Source organism: Oncorhynchus clarkii, chromosome 31 (assembly GCF_045791955.1).
Source record: "Oncorhynchus clarkii lewisi isolate Uvic-CL-2024 chromosome 31, UVic_Ocla_1.0, whole genome shotgun sequence".
Taxonomy (NCBI): Eukaryota; Metazoa; Chordata; class Actinopteri; order Salmoniformes; family Salmonidae; genus Oncorhynchus; species Oncorhynchus clarkii.
In genome coordinates, this window is record NC_092177.1 from 21,776,892 (window position 1) to 21,803,886 (window position 26,995).

The window sequence follows — 26,995 nt, forward strand, 5'->3', positions numbered from 1 at the left end:
TGGTCCCCTGATTGTAAGAGCGCTTTTGAATCTGCGAAAGCACTCTTGTGTAGTACACCTGCACTTGCTGCTCCAGATTTTGAACAACCATTCAAGCTTGAGGTAGATGCTAGTGCCAGAGGTGCTGGTGCTGTTCTACTGCAGCAGGACAAGAGTGGAGTAGATCATCCTGTTTGTTATTTTTCCCGTAAATTTAATAAATGTCAAACAAACTATGCGACAATAGAACAAGAAGCTCTTGCTTTGTTGTTGGCTCTGCAATACTTTGAAGTATACATTGGTTCCAGTGCCCTACCAGTGATTGTGTATACTGACCATAACCCTTTAGTTTTTCTCCACCGAATGTACAACCAGAACCAGCGCCTTATGCGTTGGGCGCTGATTGTACAAAATTATAATTTGGAGATCCGCCACAAAAAGGGTTCAGATAATGTGTTGGCAGATGCTTTGTCTCGTGTGTAAAAATGATTTTTGTATGTTTTGGCAAGGTTGACGTTGTTGTTGTAAGTATTAATTTTGTTGTGAGTATTAATTGTAACACTGTGGTCGCAATCCCTAGGGTTGCTCTTTTAAGGGTGGGAGTGTTACGGATACAGGTATCCTGTGTCTGTGTATCCTGTGTGCTTCTTTTCTCTCCTTCTCCCCTCACAGGTGAAAATCATTACTCCCCAATCAGTCAACAATCAACCCATCAATCAGAAGACACACCTCCTCCTGTTTCCTACCCTATCACAGTTCCTTCCCCATGGTTTAAAAACCCCATCATTTGTTTGTTCAAGAGCTCAATCTTTGTAATGCCATGTTGGTAGATCTCTGCTCTTGATAGATTTCAGTAGCTCAATCTCTTTGTAATGCCATGTTGGTAGATCGCTGTTCTTTGTAGATTTCAGTAGCTCAATCTCTTTGTAAATGCCATGTCTGTAGATCTCTCTCTTTGCGTATTAACCTCTTTTGTTTGAGCACCTCCATATCACTTTGTCATCTCCTGTGAGTATTGTTTTTGCTTATGGTGTTTGCTGGTGGGAAAAGGGGAAACCAAGACAAGTTGCCCATGGGCATACACTACCCGTAGGTAAACTTTGTTAAAAACACTAGTTAAAACTGGGTGGACCACCCACTGTATTTTTGGTTAGTTAGTTAGCTGTTGTTGAAATAGGCTAGTCTAGTTTAAGGGTGTTTTTTTGCATATTTGTTTCTTTCCTTGGGTCCAGCTCAGCCCCTTTTCCTGCTCCCCCCCCCCATTACCGTGTGTTTTACAATAAACCCTGAGTTTGACGGTATTATTTCAGTTGTCCTGGTTATTACGTTCACACTTTTACTTTGTCACAATTATAATTTACATGAGTTATGTTACGCGTCTCATTACCATCCCCCCTAGACTGTCGGGCCAAAAAGGGATTCGTAACAATAATTAATAACCTAATAGCCAGATTACCCTGGTAGATTATTAATCAACCTATCAGGGTTTACAAACACTACAGGGACAAGATTATCCACATTTATCAATCACAATTTTACTAATACTGTAGGACATTGTTCTAAAGCTGTACCCATTGTATGCAGTGATCACAATATTGTGGCTATATCCAGGAAGGCCAATGTTCCAAAAGCTGGGCCTAAAATAGTGTATAAGAGATCATACAAAAGATTTAGCTGTGTCTCTTATGTTGATGATGTAAAACATAAAACAATAGACTTTCAGCATGCTTATAGAGAAGGGCACTCAACATGTACTGCACTGACACAAACTACTGATGATTGGTTGAAATAAATTGATAATAAGAAGATTGTAGGAGCTGTACTGTTAGATTTCAGTGCAGCCTTTGATATTATTGACCATAACATGCTGTTGAAAAAATGTATGTGTTATGGCTTTTCAACCTCAGCTCTGAATCCACGATATGGCAATCTATTAATAGAACTCAAACGGTTTTCTTTAACGGAAGCTTCTCTAATGTCAAACATGTAAAGTGTGGTGTACCGCAGGGCAGCTCTCTAGGCCCTCTACTCTTTTCTATTTTATTTTTTACCAATGACCTGCCACTGGTATTAAACAAAGCATGTGTGTCCATGTATGCTGATGATTCAACCACCTGAACATCTCTAAAACTAAGAGCATTGTATTTGGTATAAATCATTTCTTAAATTCTAGACCTCAGCTGAATCTGGTAATGAATGGTGAGGTTGTTGAACAAGTTGAGGAGACTAAATTACTTGGCGTTACCTTAGATTGTAAACTGTCATAGTCAAAACATATAGATTCAACGGTTGTAAAGATGGGGAGAGGTCTGTCCGTAAGAAAGAGATGCTCAGATTTGACACCACATTCCAAAAAGCAAGTCCTGCAGGCTCTAGTTTTGTCTTATCTTGATTATTGCCCAGTCGTGTGGTTGAGTGCTGCAAGGAAAGACCTAGTTAAGCTGCAGCTGGCCCAGAACAGATTGGCACGTCTTGCTCTTCATTGTAATCGGAGGGCTGATATAAATACTCTGCATGTAAGTCTCTCTTGGCTAAGAGTTGAGGAGAGACTGAAAATCCCAAATTATATGTATAGTCAATTTACACACAGCTCTGACACACATACTTACCCCACCGACATGTCACCAGGGGTCTTTTTACAGTCCCCAAATCCAGAACAAATTCAAGAATGCTTACAGTATTATAAAGAGCCATTATTGCATGGAACTACGTCCCATCTAATATTGCTCAAATGAACAGCAAACCTGGTTTAAAAAAACAGACCAAGCAGCATCTAACGGCACAATGCCTCTCCCCTTTAACCTATATAGTTTGTGTGCATGTATTGGTATTGATATGTAGTGTTAAGAATCCATTTTGGCCCGACAGTCTAAGGGGGGATGGTAATGAGACGCGTAACATAACTCATGCAAATTATAATTGTGACAAAGTAAAAGTGTGAACGTAATAACCAGGACAACTGAAATCTACCATCAAACTCAAGGTTTATTTGAAAACACACGGTCATGGGGGGGGGGGGAGCAGGAAAAGGGGCTGAGCTGGACCCAAGGAAAGAAACAATAAGTATTCAAAAACACCCCTAAGCTAGACTAGCCTATTTTAACAACAGCTAACTAACTAACCAAAAATACAGTGGGTGGTCCGCCCAGTTCTAACTAGTGTATTTAACAAAGTCTACCTACGGGTAGTGTATGCCCATGGGCGACTTGTCTTGGTTTCCCCTTTTCCCACCAGCAAACAAAGAAACACCATAACCAAAGCAATACTCACAGGTGATGAAAGTGCTATGGAGGTGCTCAAACAAAAGAGAGGTCTAAGACACAAAGCGAGTGAAACAGCGAGATCTACAAACATGGCATTTACAGAGAGATTGAGCTCCAGAGCAAACAACTGATGGGGTTTTTAAACCAAGGGAAAGGAACTGTGATAGGGTAGGAAACAGGAGGAGGTGTGTCTTCTGATTGATGATTGATTGTTGACTGATTGGGGAGTGATGATTTTCACCTGTGAGGGGAGAAGGAGAGAAAAGAAACACACACACACAGGATACACACACAGGATACTTGTAACAGTAGGCTACGTGTGCCATTATTTTTTATTTAAAACAATTATTAATTGATGTAGTTCTGTCCCTGAGCTGTTCTTGTCTATTAATGTTCTGTATTATGTCATGTTTCATGTTTTGTGTGGACCCCAGGAAGAGTAGCTGTTGCTTATGCAACAGTTAATGGGGATCCTAATAAAATACCCCAAAAATACCAAAATCAATAAATGCATAGAGATAATTGTTAAACGTGAAAAATGGGTCAGTTGTTATTAGTGAGCTTAATGTGGTTTTGTTTTGATTAGCTAATGTTAGGTAGCTAGCTAGCCAGCAGCTGTAACATTAGCTAACTAGCTAAGTAATCTTATACCACAGATACAATAAGTTACCAGTCAGATGAGAGCTAACATTAGCTGGCTAGCTATCTAACAAGTGAGGACAGCTAGCTGCCAATATTTTGCCAAGGAAGGTTTTTTATATAAGGCTGAAGTGATCTGTGTAAAAAAACAAAGAGCTTCTGGAACATGTGAACTTTCACAACGAACTTGTATGCCATCTGTAAATACAAATAAAAGTGTTAAGTTACGAGCCTAGTTGGTTTAGCCACGGAAAAAGTTAGGAACCTTCCCGCTAGCCATGATTGGCTGAGATATGGATGGGCTGGACAAGAGTTTGAATGGTCTGCTATGTAGCAAGCTTCTGTCTATAACATGACCTGGTCAGTATGTGTAGGTAATTGTTTCTAACGCAGCTTTTTTGAAAGATGAAAGGTTGAACTGCAAAAGTGTTGTTTCCACTTTCTGGAGGACTGAGTTTTGAAATCAGTGGAATGCCCAGTGGAATCAGAGTATGAAAGCTAAGGAAATTCTGGTGTTTGATTGCAAAAAATGCAGATTGAGTCGAAAAGGCAACACACTGTTGTATATAACACCTGTCTCCGGATTACATCCTCAAACTAAGGGCAACCATGGCACCCGTGACAGAGAGGGAGAAGCGTCCATCCATGTATATATATATAACCGCCCCCTTGGCCTCTTATGAGCGGCGACCCTCGCCGCCGACCTCGGACTGGGGACCCTCGCCACGGGTCCCGAATGGACGAGAGATTCCTGCAGCACCGGACAGGCTGGAGACTCCGGCAGCTTCGGAGTGAAGGACGATTCTGGCATCGCCTGGCTGACTGACGGCTCTGGTGGCTCCTGGCTGACTGATGGCTCTGGCGGCTCCTGGCTGGCTGACGTCTCTGGCGGCTCCTGGCTGGCTGGCAGCTCTGGCGGCTCCTGGCTGACTGTGACACACAGCAATTGATAAAACAGGACCATGTTTAAAACACAAGCGGTTCTAAGCTTAATTCAATATTACACAGGTAAGCTTGCCGTTACAGAAATCAGGAATGCGGTCTTGCTTTATTTATCTGAGCTACTGTGTCCAACACACCACCCACCACCTGTTGTTATGCTGGGCACATAATGACAAAAAAGGAGGTTATTATGAGGAAATGTTATTTTGCCAAAATAAAGGTTTAAGGAAATACAGGCAGGCACCACATTACCACAAGACAAAACAGCTGACTAAATCAAGCCTGGTGGTCTTGTAAGTATAAAAGCAAAGCCTGCTTTCGTTTAATAAAAATAGCTTGTAAAGGTAGCGTAATGGGATAATGTCTTAAATCTTCTTTAGGATTGGTGGGTCCCCTGTGGGACAGTTGAGCTAACGTAGGTTGTAAGTAACAAGAACGTTTCCCAGGAAATAGACATATCTGATATTGACAGAAAGCTTAAATTCTTTACTGTCCAATTTACATTAGCTACTACAGTGAATGAATACCAAGCTATTGTTTGAGGAGAGTGCACAGTTTTGAACATGAACAATTATTAATAAACAAACTAGGCACATTTGGGCAGTCTTGACACAACATTTTGAACAGAAATGCAATGGTTCATTGGATCACACTAAAAATTTGCACATACACTGCTGCCATCTTGTGGTCAATATCTAAATTTCACCTTGGCTGGAATAATATATTATGGCCTTTCTCTTGAATTTCAATGATGATGGTACAAAAAAAATACAAAAAACTGTTGGTTTTGTCTTTGTATTATCTTTTACCAGATCTATTGTGTTATATTCTCCAACATTCCTTTCACATTTCCACAAACTTCAAAGTGTTTCCTTTCAAATGGTACCAAGAAAATACACATCCTTGCTTCAGGGCCTGAGCTACAGGCAGTTAGATTTGGGTATGTCATTTTAGGTGAATATTTTTAAAAAGAGGTTGATCCTTAAGATGTAGTGTGTGAAGAATCCAATACTTTACCTTGTATGCGGTAAAAATCCCATTTTTGTGGATGCTCATCCTCTAACATGATGAATAAGGCTGCTTGAGAAGGTTTGAATCCCATGCAACCTGCCTACACATAGTTTAAAGTACAATACCAACATAGCTACTGTTGCGCTCATATGAATGTCCTTTCTTTTTCGGCTTCTTACCAATGCCTATTCGCATTTAAAACATTGTGTTTTATTTTTTTTATTGTCATTAAGCATGACGCTGCAGTAGTTGTGCTGTGAAATTGGGTTGGCACTGATGAGAAAATCTGCCACAGCAACAATTAGCTGGAGTGATGCCTACATAACAGAGTTTTGCTGCTTCTTCAAGTTAAATACGGTCTTCTCTAGAAACAATGAGAATGTACTCTCCTGAGGCCTCACCTCACCTGCACCTGACATGCTCTCAAATTTCTCATCAATTATTTGTCAACTGCTTATGGGGAGAGTTAATAAAAAAATAGAGGATCAACTGGGGAATGTGTCGATAATTGGGACTATTTTTCTCTCTTTCAATGACAGGTTTAGTCCTCTACTTGTAAAAAATAGATGCCTTGGCACTGTGGTTGTCCTCATTTCCCCACAACAGCCTGGGTTGTTCCAGTGCCCAGGTTTCCAATGTGCTGCTGGCCACACAGCCATCCGTATAATGACTATGACTCTGAACTATGCTCCAAATGCCCATCAGATGACACCCTGAGACACCCATGAAACACTGAAGGAAACATACAACATGTTTGACATTGAAAATCTGACAAAAAGGGGGAAAAGAGCAGAAGAAACGTTGGAGGGTCAGCTTTAATAGTTTTCTTCCTCATCTCTGTGAGCAGCTGGACGGAAGGCGATTAGGCGATAAATCAGAAAGTATGATGTGGGAACCAATGACCTGCTAGGAGACGTGTTCTGTGGCAGTGGAGTCGCACACACAGAGAGGTCAGCCTGTTCTTGAGTTGGATGGTGGGGTGGGTTGGGCTGTGGGTAGTTTCGGGGGAGGGGGGGCTCTTCCTGTCTTCCCCCACAAATATTCATACAGACAACCAGGACGTTTGACCCTCTCTGTTCCCCACTCTTAGCCTGTTAGGGGATCATGTAACAAAAGGAAAACTGAACAGTGTTTTATCGGTCGAAGACAATCAGTTGTGACCATAGATGATAAAAAGAAATTGGCATTTTTATGCAAGGAAGGGTTCTGCCACATCACTTACAGTATAGCTAGATTTAAATGAAACTTTGTTGCAGATCAGGGGATATAGTTTGTTTGCCTTGACACTGGAATTCTTTCAACCAATGCTGGTTAGATTGACTCCTCTCAGTCCACTCCTGACAAAGGTCAAATGAAGAGTCTTTATCCCCCTCCTCTTCCCCAAAGTCACGGTTCCTGTCCTGTCCTGACCCTGCCCTGTCCTGTCCCTGTCCCTGTCCCTGTCCTGGCCCTGTCCTGTCCTTGTCCTGTCCCTGTCCTGTCCCTGTCCTGGCTCTGTCCTGTCCATGTCCTGTCCCTGTCCCTGTCATGTCCCTGTCCTGTCCCTGTCCTGTCCTTGTCCTGTCCCTGTCCCTGTCCCTGTCCCTGTCCTGTCCCTGTCCTGTCCCTGTCCTGGCCCTGTCCTGTCCTTGTCCTGCCCCTGTCCTTTCCCTGTGCGTCTTCAAGGAGCTGCGTAAAACACTCTGTATAAGTAATCTGACAAGACAACGATCAGAGGGACGGAGAAGAAGCCTCTTGGCAGCTCAGATTATAAAAAACAGTGAGGGATTAGAAGAACCATAAAAACCTATTTTACCCAGGCTGCTTTAGATGACTGATATAGACAGGGATTGCAGCCATCCCAGGAAAATACACTCACTTACATGTCGTTGGGAATTAAGATGAAGAAAGGGAATGAGAGGAGGAGGAGGAAGAGGTGGAGGAGGAGGGAATAACACTTTTGGCCGGGGTTAGCAGCTGTAAGGGGCGTGGTGGAGGAATGTGATCAGTGCTATGTAATCAGACCCACTAATGACTGTACATGTCATAAAGCGCTTGCTTCAGGCTAGCTAGGTACCAGCTGAGACCCAGGTGCTACCTACTGCACGGTTAGAACCTTCCCCTTTAATGTTATTGTCCATAATCACCTTTTACCAGGGACCAAATTAATAATGTGGACTCAATCTAAAACAGTACCATTTTTCCTGAGAACAGCATCATAAAACACAGTTGAGGCATAAGCACATACGCCTATCTATGTATATCCATCCATTTATTGCTGTTGGTTATCAGAGGCAGAATTACAATGTGCAGCAGATACTGTATAAGGACTCGTTGACTAAATCAATCTCACCCCAAGGTCATGTTTGATAGTGTATTTTTATATAGTACACCTTGGCTCAAACCAAGAACTGGACAATGCATCTACTAGAATAACTGACAGCATGACTGGTGTGTCAATCATCTTTCTCTGTCTTTCTCTGTCTCTCTCTGTCTCTCTCTGTCTCTCTCTCTCTCTCTCTGTCTCTGTCTATGTCTCTGTCTCTCTCTCTCTCTCTCTCTCTCTCTCTCTCTCTCTCTCTCTCTCTCTCTCCACACCAAATGGGTCATCTGGCATAGTTGTCAGAACCCTCCATCCATGTAACATAAACAAGCAGGCTCTTTAGCAGTAACAGACAAGCAGATGTTTGTTGATGATGGGAACCCAGCAGATGCAGCATCTAATCTGGCCACCTGGTGACCTTTATTTTACTCAGAAGACTGACGGTCTCATCCTGCAGGCAACAGGTCTGTCTCAGATGTCAGGCTGACGCTGACCACGGTTACTTTGCATGGCATGCTGGCACTGGAAAATCTGCCTGGCCTGGTGCTGCATAGGAAGCAGATGTACACATCCTGGAAAGGATGTTCTTTCAAATTCTTCTTGAAATTTAAGCCTTGGATGTACAACAATAGTGGATATTTTAACAAATGTAGAGAATATACTGTATAAACAGTGGCCTCTGAAATTGAGTGAGAAAAAATGATTGTATAAAATAAATAATTCAAATACTGAACTATATTGTATACTCAAAAATATTGGGAAATTATATTATTTTATACTAATACAATCGCTCTGAGAAAGAGATTTAGTTGAAAAAGTAATACTTTTTTATGGGTCAAAATGATTGACATCCCTGTTTCCAACCATTTTCAGTACCTCACTTTGCGAGGAAACGGCACTGAGACTTTTTCTAAAATGCTTTATGAGAACGGAGAAGCCATTGATGATGGAATTTTATTTTATTTGTATTTTTTATTTCACCATTATTTACCTAGGGAACTCAGTTAAGAACACATTTTTATTTACAAAGACGGCCTACCCTGGCCAAACCCTAACCCGGGGGATGCTGGAAAATTGTGCGTCGCCCTATGGCACTCCCAATCACGGCCGGTTGTGATACAGCCTGAAATCGAACCAGAGTCTGTAGTGACGCCTCTAGCACTGCGGATATATGATATTAGTGTTGATATGCTATGTATATTGTGGATATATGATATTAGTGTTGATATGCTATGTATATTGTGGATATATGATATTAGTGTTGATATGCTATGTATATTGTGGATATATGATATTAGTGTTGATATGCTATGTATATTGTGGATATATGATATTAGTGTTGATATGCTATGTATATTGTGGATATATGATATTAGTGTTGATATGCTATGTATATTGTGGATATATGATATTAGTGTTGATATGCTATGTATATTGTGGATATATGATATTAGTGTTGATATGCTATGTATATTGTGGATATATGATATTAGTGTTGATATGCTATGTATATTGTGGATATGATATTAGTGTTGATATGCTATGTATATTGTGGATATATGATATTAGTGTTGATATGCTATGTATATTGTGGATATATGATATTAGTGTTGATATGCTATGTATATTGTGGATATATGATATTAGTGTTGATATGCTATGTATATTGTGGATACATTTCAGAAGTCAGCATTGGGTTTATGTTGCTGTCTTTTTAACTGTGTGAAAAATGAGCCCTATCTCCATCAGATTTGTAAGGCTTTTTCTGTTGTGTTTGCTCTTTGTTAACATGATAAGCCTGTACAAACAGTATTGAAACCGATTGGCTGCTACAGAACAAATATTTGACTAGAGAGCTGCACATGTACCCAGAGTTCATGTTTGGTCTCTGAGTGTGGTCGATGACAATAACATCAAAAACACTGCCTCAGCCTTCATGTTCATATTCTCTATTGTGAGACTGTGCCCTCTCCACTGGTATCAAAGCATTACTATTTTAATTCCGTCTTTGAACACCAACTCACCATTTTGATATTTGACGGATGAATGACAACAACCTGTTTACCAGAATAATGAATGATGAATGACAACCTGTTTACCAGAATAATGAATGATAAATGACAACAACCTGTTTACCAGAATGATAAATGACAACAACCTGTTTACCAGAATAATGAATGATAAATGACAACAACCTGTTTACCAGAATGATAAATGACAACAACCTGTTTACCAGAATAATGAATGATAAATGACAACAACCTGTTTACCAGAATGATAAATGACAACAACCTGTTTACCAGAATGATGAATGATAAATGACAACAACCTGTTTACCAGAATAATGAATGATAAATGACAACAACCTGTTTACCAGAATAATGAATGATAAATGACAACAACCTGTTTACCAGAATGATGAATGATAAATGACAACAACCTGTTTACCAGAATGATAAATGACAACAACCTGTTTACCAGAATAATGAATGATAAATGACAACAACCTGTTTACCAGAATGATGAATGAAAAATGACAACAACCTGTTTACCAGAATAATGAATGATAAATGACAACAACCTGTTTACCAAAATAATGAATGATAAATGACAACAACCTGTTTACCAGAATAATGAATGATAAATGACAACAACCTGTTTACCAGAATGATAAATGACAATAACCTGTTTACCAGAATAATGAATGATAAATGACAACAACCTGTTTACCAGAATAATGAATGATAAATGACAACAACCTGTTTACCAGAATAATGAATGATAAATGACAACAACCTGTTTACCAGAATAATGAATGATAAATGACAACAACCTGTTTACCAGAATAATGAATGATAAATGACAACAACCTGTTTACCAAAATGATAAATGGCAATAACCTGTTTACCAGAATAATGAATGATAAATGACAACAACCTGTTTATCAGAATAATGAATGACAACAACCCGTTAACCAGAATAATGAATGATAAATGACAACAACCTGTTTTCCAGAATAATGAATGATAAAGACAACTAGTTTACCAGAATAATGAATAATAAATGACAACAACCTGTTTACCAGAATGATAAATGACAACAACCTGTTTACCAGAATGATAAATGATAAATGACAACAACCTGTTTACCAGAATAATGAATGATAAATGACAACAACCTGTTTACCAGAATAATGAATGATAAATGACAACAACCTGTTTACCAAAATGATAAATGGCAATAACCTGTTTACCAGAATAATGAATGATAAATGACAACAACCTGTTTATCAGAATAATGAATGACAACAACCCGTTAACCAGAATAATGAATGATAAATGACAACAACCTGTTTTCCAGAATAATGAATGATAAAGACAACTAGTTTACCAGAATAATGAATAATAAATGACAACAACCTGTTTACCAGAATGATAAATGACAACAACCTGTTTACCAGAATGATAAATGATAAATGACAACAACCTGTTTACCAGAATGATAAATGACAACAACCTGTTTACCAGAATGATAAAGACAACTAGTTTACCAGAATAATGAATGATAAATGACAACAACCTGTTTACCAGAATAATGAATGATAAATGACAACAACCTGTTTACCAGAAAAATGAATGATAAATGACAACAACCTGTTTACCAGAATGATGAATGATAAATGACAACAACCTGTTTACCAAAATGATAAATGGCAATAACCTGTTTACCAGAATAATGAATGATAAATGACAACCACCTGTTTACCAGAATAATGAATGATAAATGACAACAACCTGTTTACCAGAATGATGAATGATAAATGACAGCAACCTGTTTACCAAAATGATAAATGACAATAACCTGTTTACCAGAATAATGAATGATAAATGACAACAACCTGTTTACCAAAATGATAAATGGCAATAACCTGTTTACCAGAATAATGAATGATAAATGACAACCACCTGTTTACCAGAATAATGAATGATAAATGACAACAACCTGTTTACCAGAATGATGAATGATAAATGACAGCAACCTGTTTACCAAAATGATAAATGACAATAACCTGTTTACCAGAATAATGAATGATAAATGACAACAACCTGTTTACCAGAATTATGAATGATAAATGACAACAACCTGTTTATCAGAATTATGAATGATAAATGACAACAACCCATTTACCAGAATAATGAATGATAAATGACAACAACCTGTTTACCAGAATAATGAATGATAAATGACAATAACCTGTTTACCAGAATAATAAATGATAAATGACAACAACCTGTTTATCAGAATAATGAATGACAACAACCCGTTAACCAGAATAATGAATGATAAATGACAACAACCTGTTTTCCAGAATAATGAATGATAAAGACAACTAGTTTACCAGAATAATGAATGATAAATGACAACAACCTGTTTACCAGAATGATGAATGATAAATGACAACAACCTGTTTACCAGAATGATGAATGATAAATGACAACAACCTGTTTACCAAAATGATAAATGACAATAACCTGTTTACCAGAATAATGAATGATAAATGACAACAACCTGTTTACCAGAATTATGAATGATAAATGACAACAACCCATTTACCAGAATAATGAATGATAAATGACAACAACCTGTTTACCAGAATGATGAATGACAACAACCTGTTTACCAGAATAATGAATGATAAATGACAACAACCTGTTTACCAGAATAATGATTGATAAATGACAACAACCTGTTTACCAGAATAATGAATGATAAATGACAACAACCTGTTTACCAGAATAATGAATGACAACAACCTGTTTGCCAGTATAATGAATGATAAATGACAACAACCTGTTTACCAGAATGATGAATGACAACAACCTGTTTACCAGAATAATGAATGATAAATGACAACAACCTGTTTACCAGAATGATAAATGACAACAACCTGTTTACCAGAATGATGAATGATAAATGACAACAACCTGTTTACCAGAATAATGAATAATAAATGACAACAACCTGTTTACCAGAATAATGAATGATAAATGACAACAACCTGTTTACCAGTATAATGAATGATAAATGACAACAACCTGTTTACCAGAATGATAAATTACAACAACCTGTTTACCAGAATGATGAATGATAAATGACAACAACCTGTTTACCAGAATAATGAATAATAAATGACAACAACCTGTTTACCAGAATGATAAATGACAACAACCTGTTTACCAGACTGATGAATGATAAATGACAACAACCTGTTTACCAGATTGATGAATGATAAATTACAACAACCTGTTTACCAGACTGATGAATGATAAATGACAACAACCTGTTTACCAGTATAATGAATGATAAATGACAACAACCTGTTTACCAGAATAATGAATAATAAATGACAACAACCTGTTTACCAGAATGATAAATGACAACAACCTGTTTACCAGAATAATGAATGATAAATGACAACAACCTGTTTACCAGAATAATGAATGATAAATGACAACAACCTGTTTACCAGAATAATGAATAATAAATGACAACAACCTGTTTACCAGAATGATAAATGACAACAACCTGTTTACCAGAATAATGAATGATAAATGACAACAACCTGTTTACCAGAATAATGATTGATAAATGACAACAACCTGTTTACCAGAATAATGAATGATAAATGACAACAACCTGTTTACCAGAATAATGAATGACAACAACCTGTTTGCCAGTATAATGAATGATAAATGACAACAACCTGTTTACCAGAATGATGAATGACAACAACCTGTTTACCAGAATAATGAATGATAAATGACAACAACCTGTTTACCAGAATGATAAATGACAACAACCTGTTTACCAGAATGATGAATGATAAATGACAACAACCTGTTTACCAGAATAATGAATAATAAATGACAACAACCTGTTTACCAGAATAATGAATGATAAATGACAACAACCTGTTTACCAGTATAATGAATGATAAATGACAACAACCTGTTTACCAGAATGATAAATTACAACAACCTGTTTACCAGAATGATGAATGATAAATGACAACAACCTGTTTACCAGAATAATGAATAATAAATGACAACAACCTGTTTACCAGAATGATAAATGACAACAACCTGTTTACCAGACTGATGAATGATAAATGACAACAACCTGTTTACCAGATTGATGAATGATAAATTACAACAACCTGTTTACCAGACTGATGAATGATAAATGACAACAACCTGTTTACCAGTATAATGAATGATAAATGACAACAACCTGTTTACCAGAATAATGAATAATAAATGACAACAACCTGTTTACCAGAATAATGAATGATAAATGACAACAACCTGTTTACCAGTATAATGAATGATAAATGACAACAACCTGTTTACCAGAATGATAAATTACAACAACCTGTTTACCAGAATGATGAATGATAAATGACAACAACCTGTTTACCAGAATAATGAATAATAAATGACAACAACCTGTTTACCAGAATGATAAATGACAACAACCTGTTTACCAGACTGATGAATGATAAATGACAACAACCTGTTTACCAGATTGATGAATGATAAATTACAACAACCTGTTTACCAGACTGATGAATGATAAATGACAACAACCTGTTTACCAGTATAATGAATGATAAATGACAACAACCTGTTTACCAGAATAATGAATAATAAATGACAACAACCTGTTTACCAGAATGATAAATGACAACAACCTGTTTACCAGAATAATGAATGATAAATGACAACAACCTGTTTACCAGAATAATGAATGATAAATGACAACAACCTGTTTTCCTAGAATAATGAATGATAAATGACAACAACCTGTTTACCAGAATGATAAATGACAACAACCTGTTTTCCTAGAATAATGAATGATAAATGACAACAACCTGTTTACCAGAATGATAAATGACAACAACCTGTTTACCAGAATGATAAATGACAACAACCTGTTTACCAGAATAATGAATGATAAATGACAGCAACCTGTTTACCAAAATGATAAATGACAATAACCTGTTTACCAGAATAATGAATGATAAATGACAACAACCTGTTTACCAGAATAATGAATGATAAATGACAACAACCTGTTTACCAGAATTATGAATGATAAATGACAACAAACTGTTTACCAGAATAATGAATGATAAATGACAACAACCCATTTACCAGAATAATGAATGAAAAATGACAACAACCTGTTTACCAGAATAATGAATGATAAATGACAACAACCTGTTTACCAGAATAATGAATGATAAATGACAACAACCTGTTTACCAGAATAATGAATGATAAATGACAACAACCTGTTTACCAGAATGATGAATGACAACAACCTGTTTACCAGAATAATGAATGATAAATCACAACAACCTGTTTATCAGAATTATGAATGATAAATGACAACAACCCATTTACCAGAATAATGAATGATAAATGACAACAACCTGTTTACCAGTATAATGAATGATAAATGACAACAACCTGTTTACCAGTATAATGAATGATAAATGACAGCAACCTGTTTACCAAAATGATAAATGACAATAACCTGTTTACCAGAATAATGAATGATAAATGACAACAACCTGTTTACCAGAATTATGAATGATAAATGACAACAACCCATTTACCAGAATAATGAATGATAAATGACAACAACCTGTTTACCAGAATGATGAATGACAACAACCTGTTTACCAGAATAATGAATGATAAATGACAACAACCTGTTTACCAGAATAATGATTGATAAATGACAACAACCTGTTTACCAGAATAATGAATGATAAATGACAACAACCTGTTTACCAGAATAATGAATGACAACAACCTGTTTGCCAGTATAATGAATGATAAATGACAACAACCTGTTTACCAGAATGATGAATGACAACAACCTGTTTACCAGAATAATGAATGATAAATGACAACAACCTGTTTACCAGAATGATAAATGACAACAACCTGTTTACCAGAATGATGAATGATAAATGACAACAACCTGTTTACCAGAATAATGAATAATAAATGACAACAACCTGTTTACCAGAATAATGAATGATAAATGACAACAACCTGTTTACCAGTATAATGAATGATAAATGACAACAAACTGTTTACCAGAATGATAAATTACAACAACCTGTTTACCAGAATGATGAATGATAAATGACAACAACCTGTTTACCAGAATAATGAATAATAAATGACAACAACCTGTTTACCAGAATGATAAATGACAACAACCTGTTTACCAGACTGATGAATGATAAATGACAACAACCTGTTTACCAGATTGATGAATGATAAATTACAACAACCTGTTTACCAGACTGATGAATGATAAATGACAACAACCTGTTTACCAGTATAATGAATGATAAATGACAACAACCTGTTTACCAGAATAATGAATAATAAATGACAACAACCTGTTTACCAGAATGATAAATGACAACAACCTGTTTACCAGAATAATGAATGATAAATGACAACAACCTGTTTACCAGAATAATGAATGATAAATGACAACAACCTGTTTACCAGAATAATGAATAATAAATGACAACAACCTGTTTACCAGAATGATAAATGACAACAACCTGTTTACCAGAATAATGAATGATAAATGACAACAACCTGTTTACCAGAATAATGATTGATAAATGACAACAACCTGTTTACCAGAATAATGAATGATAAATGACAACAACCTGTTTACCAGAATAATGAATGACAACAACCTGTTTGCCAGTATAATGAATGATAAATGACAACAACCTGTTTACCAGAATGATGAATGACAACAACCTGTTTACCAGAATAATGAATGATAAATGACAACAACCTGTTTACCAGAATGATAAATGACAACAACCTGTTTACCAGAATGATGAATGATAAATGACAACAACCTGTTTACCAGAATAATGAATAATAAATGACAACAACCTGTTTACCAGAATAATGAATGATAAATGACAACAACCTGTTTACCAGTATAATGAATGATAAATGACAACAACCTGTTTACCAGAATGATAAATTACAACAACCTGTTTACCAGAATGATGAATGATAAATGACAACAACCTGTTTACCAGAATAATGAATAATAAATGACAACAACCTGTTTACCAGAATGATAAATGACAACAACCTGTTTACCAGACTGATGAATGATAAATGACAACAACCTGTTTACCAGAATGATGAATGATAAATTACAACAACCTGTTTACCAGACTGATGAATGATAAATGACAACAACCTGTTTACCAGTATAATGAATGATAAATGACAACAACCTGTTTACCAGAATAATGAATAATAAATGACAACAACCTGTTTACCAGAATAATGAATGATAAATGACAACAACCTGTTTACCAGTATAATGAATGATAAATGACAACAACCTGTTTACCAGAATGATAAATTACAACAACCTGTTTACCAGAATGATGAATGATAAATGACAACAACCTGTTTACCAGAATAATGAATAATAAATGACAACAACCTGTTTACCAGAATGATAAATGACAACAACCTGTTTACCAGACTGATGAATGATAAATGACAACAACCTGTTTACCAGATTGATGAATGATAAATTACAACAACCTGTTTACCAGACTGATGAATGATAAATGACAACAACCTGTTTACCAGTATAATGAATGATAAATGACAACAACCTGTTTACCAGAATAATGAATAATAAATGACAACAACCTGTTTACCAGAATGATAAATGACAACAACCTGTTTACCAGAATAATGAATGATAAATGACAACAACCTGTTTACCAGAATAATGAATGATAAATGACAACAACCTGTTTTCCTAGAATAATGAATGATAAATGACAACAACCTGTTTACCAGAATGATAAATGACAACAACCTCTTTTCCTAGAATAATGAATGATAAATGACAACAACCTGTTTACCAGAATGATAAATGACAACAACCTGTTTACCAGAATGATAAATGACAACAACCTGTTTACCAGAATAATGAATGATAAATGACAGCAACCTGTTTACCAAAATGATAAATGACAATAACCTGTTTACCAGAATAATGAATGATAAATGACAACAACCTGTTTACCAGAATTATGAATGATAAATGACAACAAACTGTTTACCAGAATAATGAATGATAAATGACAACAACCCATTTACCAGAATAATGAATGAAAAATGACAACAACCTGTTTACCAGAATAATGAATGATAAATGACAACAACCTGTTTACCAGAATAATGAATGATAAATGACAACAACCTGTTTACCAGAATAATGAATGATAAATGACAACAACCTGTTTACCAGAATGATGAATGACAACAACCTGTTTACCAGAATAATGAATGATAAATCACAACAACCTGTTTATCAGAATTATGAATGATAAATGACAACAACCCATTTACCAGAATAATGAATGATAAATGACAACAACCTGTTTACCAGTATAATGAATGATAAATGACAACAACCTGTTTACCAGTATAATGAATGATAAATGACAGCAACCTGTTTACCAAAATGATAAATGACAATAACCTGTTTACCAGAATAATGAATGATAAATGACAACAACCTGTTTACCAGTATAATGAATGATAAATGACAGCAACCTGTTTACCAAAATGATAAATGACAATAACCTGTTTACCAGTATAATGAATGATAAATGACAACAACCTGTTTACCAGTATAATGAATGATAAATGACAACAACCTGTTCACCAGAATGATGAATGATAAATGACAGCAACCTGTTTACCAAAATGATAAATGACAATAACCTGTTTACCAGAATAATGAATGATAAATGACAACAACCTGATTACCAGAATTATGAATGATAAATGACAACAACCCATTTACCAGAATAATGTATGATAAATGACAACAACCTGTTTAACAGAATTATGAATGATAAATGACAACAACCTGTTTACCAGAATAATGAATGATACATGACAACAACCTGTTTACCAGTATAATGAATGATAAATGACAACAACCTGTTTACCAGTATAATGAATGATAAATGACAACAACCTGTTTACCAGAATAATGAATGATAAATGACAACAACCTGTTTACCAGAATGATGAATGACAACAACCTGTTTACCAGAATAATGAATGATAAATGACAACAACCTGTTTACCAGAATAATGATTGATAAATGACAACAACCTGTTTACCAGAATAATGAATGATAAATGACAACAACCTGTTTACCAGAATGATGAATGACAACAACCTGTTTGCCAGTATAATGAATGATAAATGACAACAACCTGTTTACCAGAATGATAAATGACAATAACCTGTTTACCAGAATAATGAATGATAAATGACAACAACTTGTTTACCAAAATGATAAATGACAATAACCTGTTTACCAGAATAATGAATGATAAATGACAACAACCTGTTTACCAAAATGATAAATGACAATAACCTGTTTACCAGAATTATGAATGATAAATGACAACAACCCATTTACCAGAATAATGAATGATAAATGACAACAACCTGTTTACCAGAATGATGAATGACAACAACCTGTTTACCAGAATAATGTATGATAAATGACAACAACCTGTTTACCAGAATAATGATTGATAAATGACAACAACCTGTTTACCAGAATAATGAATGATAAATGACAACAACCTGTTTACCAGAATGATGAATGACAACAACCTGTTTGCCAGTATAATGAATGATAAATGACAACAACCTGTTTACAAGAATGATGAATGACAACAACCTGTTTACCAGAATAATGAATGATAAATGACAACAACCTGTTTACCAGAATGATAAATGACAACAACCTGTTTACCAGAATGATGAATGATAAATGACAACAACCTGTTTACCAGAATAATGAATAATAAATGACAAGAACCTGTTTACCAGAATAAGGAATAATAAATGACAACAACCTGTTTACCAGAATGATAAATGACAACAACCTGTTTACCAGACTGATGAATGATAAATGACAACAACCTGTTTACCAGACTGATGAATGATAAATTACAACAACCTGTTTACCAGACTGATGAATGATAAATGACAACAACCTGTTTACCAGTATAATGAATGATAAATGACAACAACCTGTTTACCAGAATAATGAATAATAAATGACAACAACCTGTTTACCAGAATGATAAATGACAACAACCTGTTTACCAGAATAATGAATGATAAATGACAACAACCTGTTTACCAGAATAATGAATGATAAATGACAACAACCTGTTTTCCTAGAATAATGAATGATAAATGACAACAACCTGTTTTCCTAGAATAATGAATGATAAATGACAACAACCTGTTTACCAGAATGATAAATGACAACAACCTGTTTACCAGAATGATAAATGACAACAACCTGTTTACCAGAATAATGAATGATAAATGACAACAACCTGTTTACCAGAATAATGAATGATAAATGACAACAACCTGTTTTCCTAGAATAATGAATGATAAATGACAACAACCTGTTTACCAGAATGATAAATGACAACAACCTGTTAACCAGAATAATGAATAATAAATGACAACAACCTGTTTACCAGAATAATGAATGATAAATGACAACAACCTGTTTACCAGAATGATAAATGACAACAACCTGTTTACCAGAATAATGAATGATAAATGACAACAACCTGTTCACCAGAATAATGAATGATAAATGACAACAACCTGTTCACCAGAATAATGAATGATAAATGACAACAACCTGTTCACCAGAATAATGAATGATAAATGACAACAACCTGTTTACCAGAATAATGAATGATGAATGACAACCTGTTTACCAGAATAATGAATGATAAATGACAACAACCTGTTTACCAGAATGATAAATGACAACAACCTGTTTACCAGAATAATGAATGATAAATGACAACAACCTGTTTACCAGAATGATAAATGACAACAACCTGTTTACCAGAATGATGAATGATAAATGACAACAACCTGTTTACCAGAATAATGAATGATAAATGACAACAACCTGTTTACCAGAATAAGGAATAATAAATGACAACAACCTGTTTACCAAAATGATAAATGGCAATAACCTGTTTACCAGAATAATGAATGATAAATGACAACCACCTGTTTACCAGAATAATGAATGATAAATGACAAAAACCTGTTTACCAGACTGATGAATGATAAATGACAACAACCTGTTTACCAGACTGATGAATGATAAATTACAACAACCTGTTTACCAGACTGATGAATGATAAATGACAACAACCTGTTTACCAGAATGATGAATGATAAATGACAACAACCTGTTTACCAGAATAATGAATGATAAATGACAACAACCTGTTTACCAGAATAATGAATGATAAATGACAACAACCTGTTTACCAGAATGATGAATGATAAATGACAACAACCTGTTTACCAGAATGATAAATGACAACAACCTGTTTACCAGAATAATGAATGATAAATGACAACAACCTGTTTACCAGAATAATGAATGATAAATGACAACAACCTGTTTACCAGAATGATAAATGACAACAACCTGTTAACCAGAATAATGAATAATAAATGACAACAACCTGTTTACCAGAATAATGAATGATAAATGACAACAACCTGTTTACCAGAATGATAAATGACAACAACCTGTTTACCAGAATAATGAATGATAAATGACAACAACCTGTTCACCAGAATAATGAATGATAAATGACAACAACCTGTTCACCAGAATAATGAATGATAAATGACAACAACCTGTTCACCAGAATAATGAATGATAAATGACAACAACCTGTTTACCAGAATAATGAATGATGAATGACAACCTGTTTACCAGAATAATGAATGATAAATGACAACAACCTGTTTACCAGAATGATAAATGACAACAACCTGTTTACCAGAATAATGAATGATAAATGACAACAACCTGTTTACCAGAATGATAAATGACAACAACCTGTTTACCAGAATGATGAATGATAAATGACAACAACCTGTTTACCAGAATAATGAATGATAAATGACAACAACCTGTTTACCAGAATAATGAATGATAAATGACAACAACCTGTTTACCAGAATGATGAATGATAAATGACAACAACCTGTTTACCAGAATGATAAATGACAACAACCTGTTTACCAGAATAATGAATGATAAATGACAACAACTTGTTTACCAGAATAATGAATGATAAATGACAACAACCTGTTTACCAGAATAATGAATGATAAATGACAACAACCTGTTTACCAGAATAATGAATGATAAATGACAACAACCTGTACCAGAATGATAAATGACAATAACCTGTTTACCAGAATAATGAATGATAAATGACAACAACCTGTTTACCAGAATAATGAATGATAAATGACAACAACCTGTTTACCAGAATAATGAATGATAAATGACAACAACCTGTTTACCAGAATAATGAATGATAAATGACAACAACCTGTTTACCAGAATAATGAATGATAAATGACAACAACCTGTTTACCAAAATGATAAATGGCAATAACCTGTTTACCAGAATAATGAATGATAAATGACAACAACCTGTTTATCAGAATAATGAATGACAACAACCCGTTAACCAGAATAATGAATGATAAATGACAACAACCTGTTTTCCAGAATAATGAATGATAAAGACAACTAGTTTACCAGAATAATGAATAATAAATGACAACAACCTGTTTACCAGAATGATAAATGACAACAACCTGTTTACCAGAATGATAAATGATAAATGACAACAACCTGTTTACCAGAATGATAAATGACAACAACCTGTTTACCAGAATGATAAAGACAACTAGTTTACCAGAATAATGAATGATAAATGACAACAACCTGTTTACCAGAATAATGAATGATAAATGACAACAACCTGTTTACCAGAAAAATGAATGATAAATGACAACAACCTGTTTACCAGAATGATGAATGATAAATGACAACAACCTGTTTACCAAAATGATAAATGGCAATAACCTGTTTACCAGAATAATGAATGATAAATGACAACCACCTGTTTACCAGAATAATGAATGATAAATGACAACAACCTGTTTACCAGAATAATGAATGATAAATGACAACAACCTGTTTACCAGAATTATGAATGATAAATGACAACAACCTGTTTATCAGAATTATGAATGATAAATGACAACAACCCATTTACCAGAATAATGAATGATAAATGACAACAACCTGTTTACCAGAATAATGAATGATAAATGACAATAACCTGTTTACCAGAATAATAAATGATAAATGACAACAACCCATTTACCAGAATAATGAATGATAAATGATAAATGACAACAACCCATTTACCAGAATAATGAATAATAAATGACAACAACCTGTTTACCAGAATGATAAATGACAACAACCTGTTTACCAGAATAATGAATGATAAATGACAACAACCTGTTTACCAGTATAATGAATGATAAATGACAACAACCTGTTTACCAGAATGATGAATGATAAATGACAGCAACCTGTTTACCAAAATGATAAATGACAATAACCTGTTTACCAGAATAATGAATGATAAATGACAACAACCTGTTTACCAGAATTATGAATGATAAATGACAACAACCCATTTACCAGAATAATGAATGATAAATGACAACAACCTGTTTACCAGAATGATGAATGACAACAACCTGTTTACCAGAATAATGAATGATAAATGACAACAACCTGTTTACCAGAATAATGAATGATAAATGACAACAACCTGTTTACCAGAATAATGAATGATAAATGACAACAACCCATTTACCAGAATGATAAATGATAAATGACAACAACCTGTTTACCAGAATAATGAATGATAAATGACAACAACCTGTTTACCAGAATAATGAATGATAAATGACAACAACCTGTGTCCCAGAATAATGAATGATAAATGACAACAACCTGTTTACCAGAATGATAAATGACAACAACCTGTTTACCAGTATAATGAATGATAAATGACAACAACCTGTTTACCAGTATAATGAATGATAAATGACAGCAACCTGTTTACCAAAATGATAAATGACAATAACCTGTTTACCAGAATAATGAATGATAAATGACAACAACCTGTTTACCAGTATAATGAATGATAAATGACAGCAATCTGTTTACCAAAATGATAAATGACAATAACCTGTTTACCAGTATAATGAATGATAAATGACAACAACCTGTTTACCAGTATAATGAATGATAAATGACAACAACCTGTTTACCAGAATGATGAATGATAAATGACAGCAACCTGTTTACCAAAATGATAAATGACAATAACCTGTTTACCAGAATAATGAATGATAAATGACAACAACCTGATTACCAGAATTATGAATGATAAATGACAACAACCCATTTACCAGAATAATGTATGATAAATGACAACAACCTGTTTACCAGAATAATGAATGATAAATGACAACAACCCATTTACCAGAATAATGAATGATAAATGATAAATGACAACAACCTGTTTACCAGAATAATTAATGATAAATGACAATAACCTGTTTACCAGAATAATGAATGATAAATGACAACAACCTGTTTACCAGAATAATTAATGATAAATGACAATAACCTGTTTAACAGAATAATGAATGATAAATGACAACAACCTGTTTACCAGAATAATAAATGATAAATGACAACAACCTGTTTACCAGAATAATTAATGATAAATGACAATAACCTGTTTACCAGAATTATGAATGATAAATGACAACAACCTGTTTACCAGAATAATGAATGATAAATGACAACAACCTGTTTACCAGAATGATAAATGACAACAACCTGTTTACCAGAATAATGAATGATAAATGACAACAACCTGTTTACCAGTATAATGAATGATAAATGACAACAACCCATTTACCAGAATAATGAATAATAAATGACAACAACCTGTTTACCAGAATGATAAATGACAACAACCTGTTTACCAGAATAATGAATGATAAATGACAACAACCTGTTTACCAGTATAATGAATGATAAATGACAACAACCCATTTACCAGAATAATGAATAATAAATGACAACAACCTGTTTACCAGAATGATAAATTACAACAACCTGTTTACCAGTATAATGAATGATAAATGACAACAACCTGTTTACCAGTATAATGAATGATAAATGACAACAACCTGTTTACCAGAATGATGAATGATAAATGACAACAACCTGTTTACCAGAATAATGAATGATAAATGACAACAACCTGTTTACCAGAATGATGAATGACAACAACCTGTTTACCAGAATAATGAATGATAAATGACAACAACCTGTTTACCAGAATAATGATTGATAAATGACAACAACCTGTTTACCAGAATAATGAATGATAAATGACAACAACCTGTTTACCAAAATGATAAATGACAATAACCTGTTTACCAGAATAATGAATGATAAATGACAACAACCTGTTTACCAGAATTATGAATGATAAATGACAACAACCCATTTACCAGAATAATGAATGATAAATGACAACAACCTGTTTACCAGAATGATGAATGACAACAACCTGTTTACCAGAATAATGAATGATAAATGACAACAACCTGTTTACCAGAATAATGATTGATAAATGACAACAACCTGTTTACCAGAATAATTAATGATAAATGACAACAACCTGTTTACCAGAATGATGAATGACAACAACCTGTTTGCCAGTATAATGAATGATAAAAGACAACAACCTGTTTACCAGAATGATGAATGACAACAACCTGTTTACCAGAATAATGAATGATAAATGACAACAACCTGTTTACCAGAATGATAAATGACAACAACCTGTTTACCAGAATGATGAATGATAAATGACAACAACCTGTTTACCAGAATAATGAATAATAAATGACAACAACCTGTTTACCAGAATAATGAATGATAAATGACAACAACCTGTTTACCAGTATAATGAATGATAAATAACAACAACCTGTTTACCAGAATGATAAATTACAACAACCTGTTTACCAGAATGATGAATGATAAATGACAACAACCTGTTTACCAGAATAATGAATAATAAATGACAACAACCTGTTTACCAGAATAAGGAATAATAAATGACAACAACCTGTTTACCAGAATGATAAATGACAACAACCTGTTTACCAGACTGATGAATGATAAATGACAACAACCTGTTTACCAGACTGATGAATGATAAATTACAACAACCTGTTTACCAGACTGATGAATGATAAATGACAACAACCTGTTTACCAGTATAATGAATGATAAATGACAACAACCTGTTTACCAGAATAATGAATAATAAATGACAACAACCTGTTTACCAGAATGATAAATGACAACAACCTGTTTACCAGAATAATGAATGATAAATGACAACAACCTGTTTACCAGAATAATGAATGATAAATGACAACAACCTGTTATCCTAGAATAATGAATGATAAATGACAACAACCTGTTTACCAGAATGATAAATGACAACAACCTGTTTTCCTAGAATAATGAATGATAAATGACAACAACCTGTTTACCAGAATGATAAATGACAACAACCTGTTTACCAGAATGATAAATGACAACAACCTGTTTACCAGAATAATGAATGATAAATGACAGCAACCTGTTTACCAAAATGATAAATGACAATAACCTGTTTACCAGAATAATGAATGATAAATGACAACA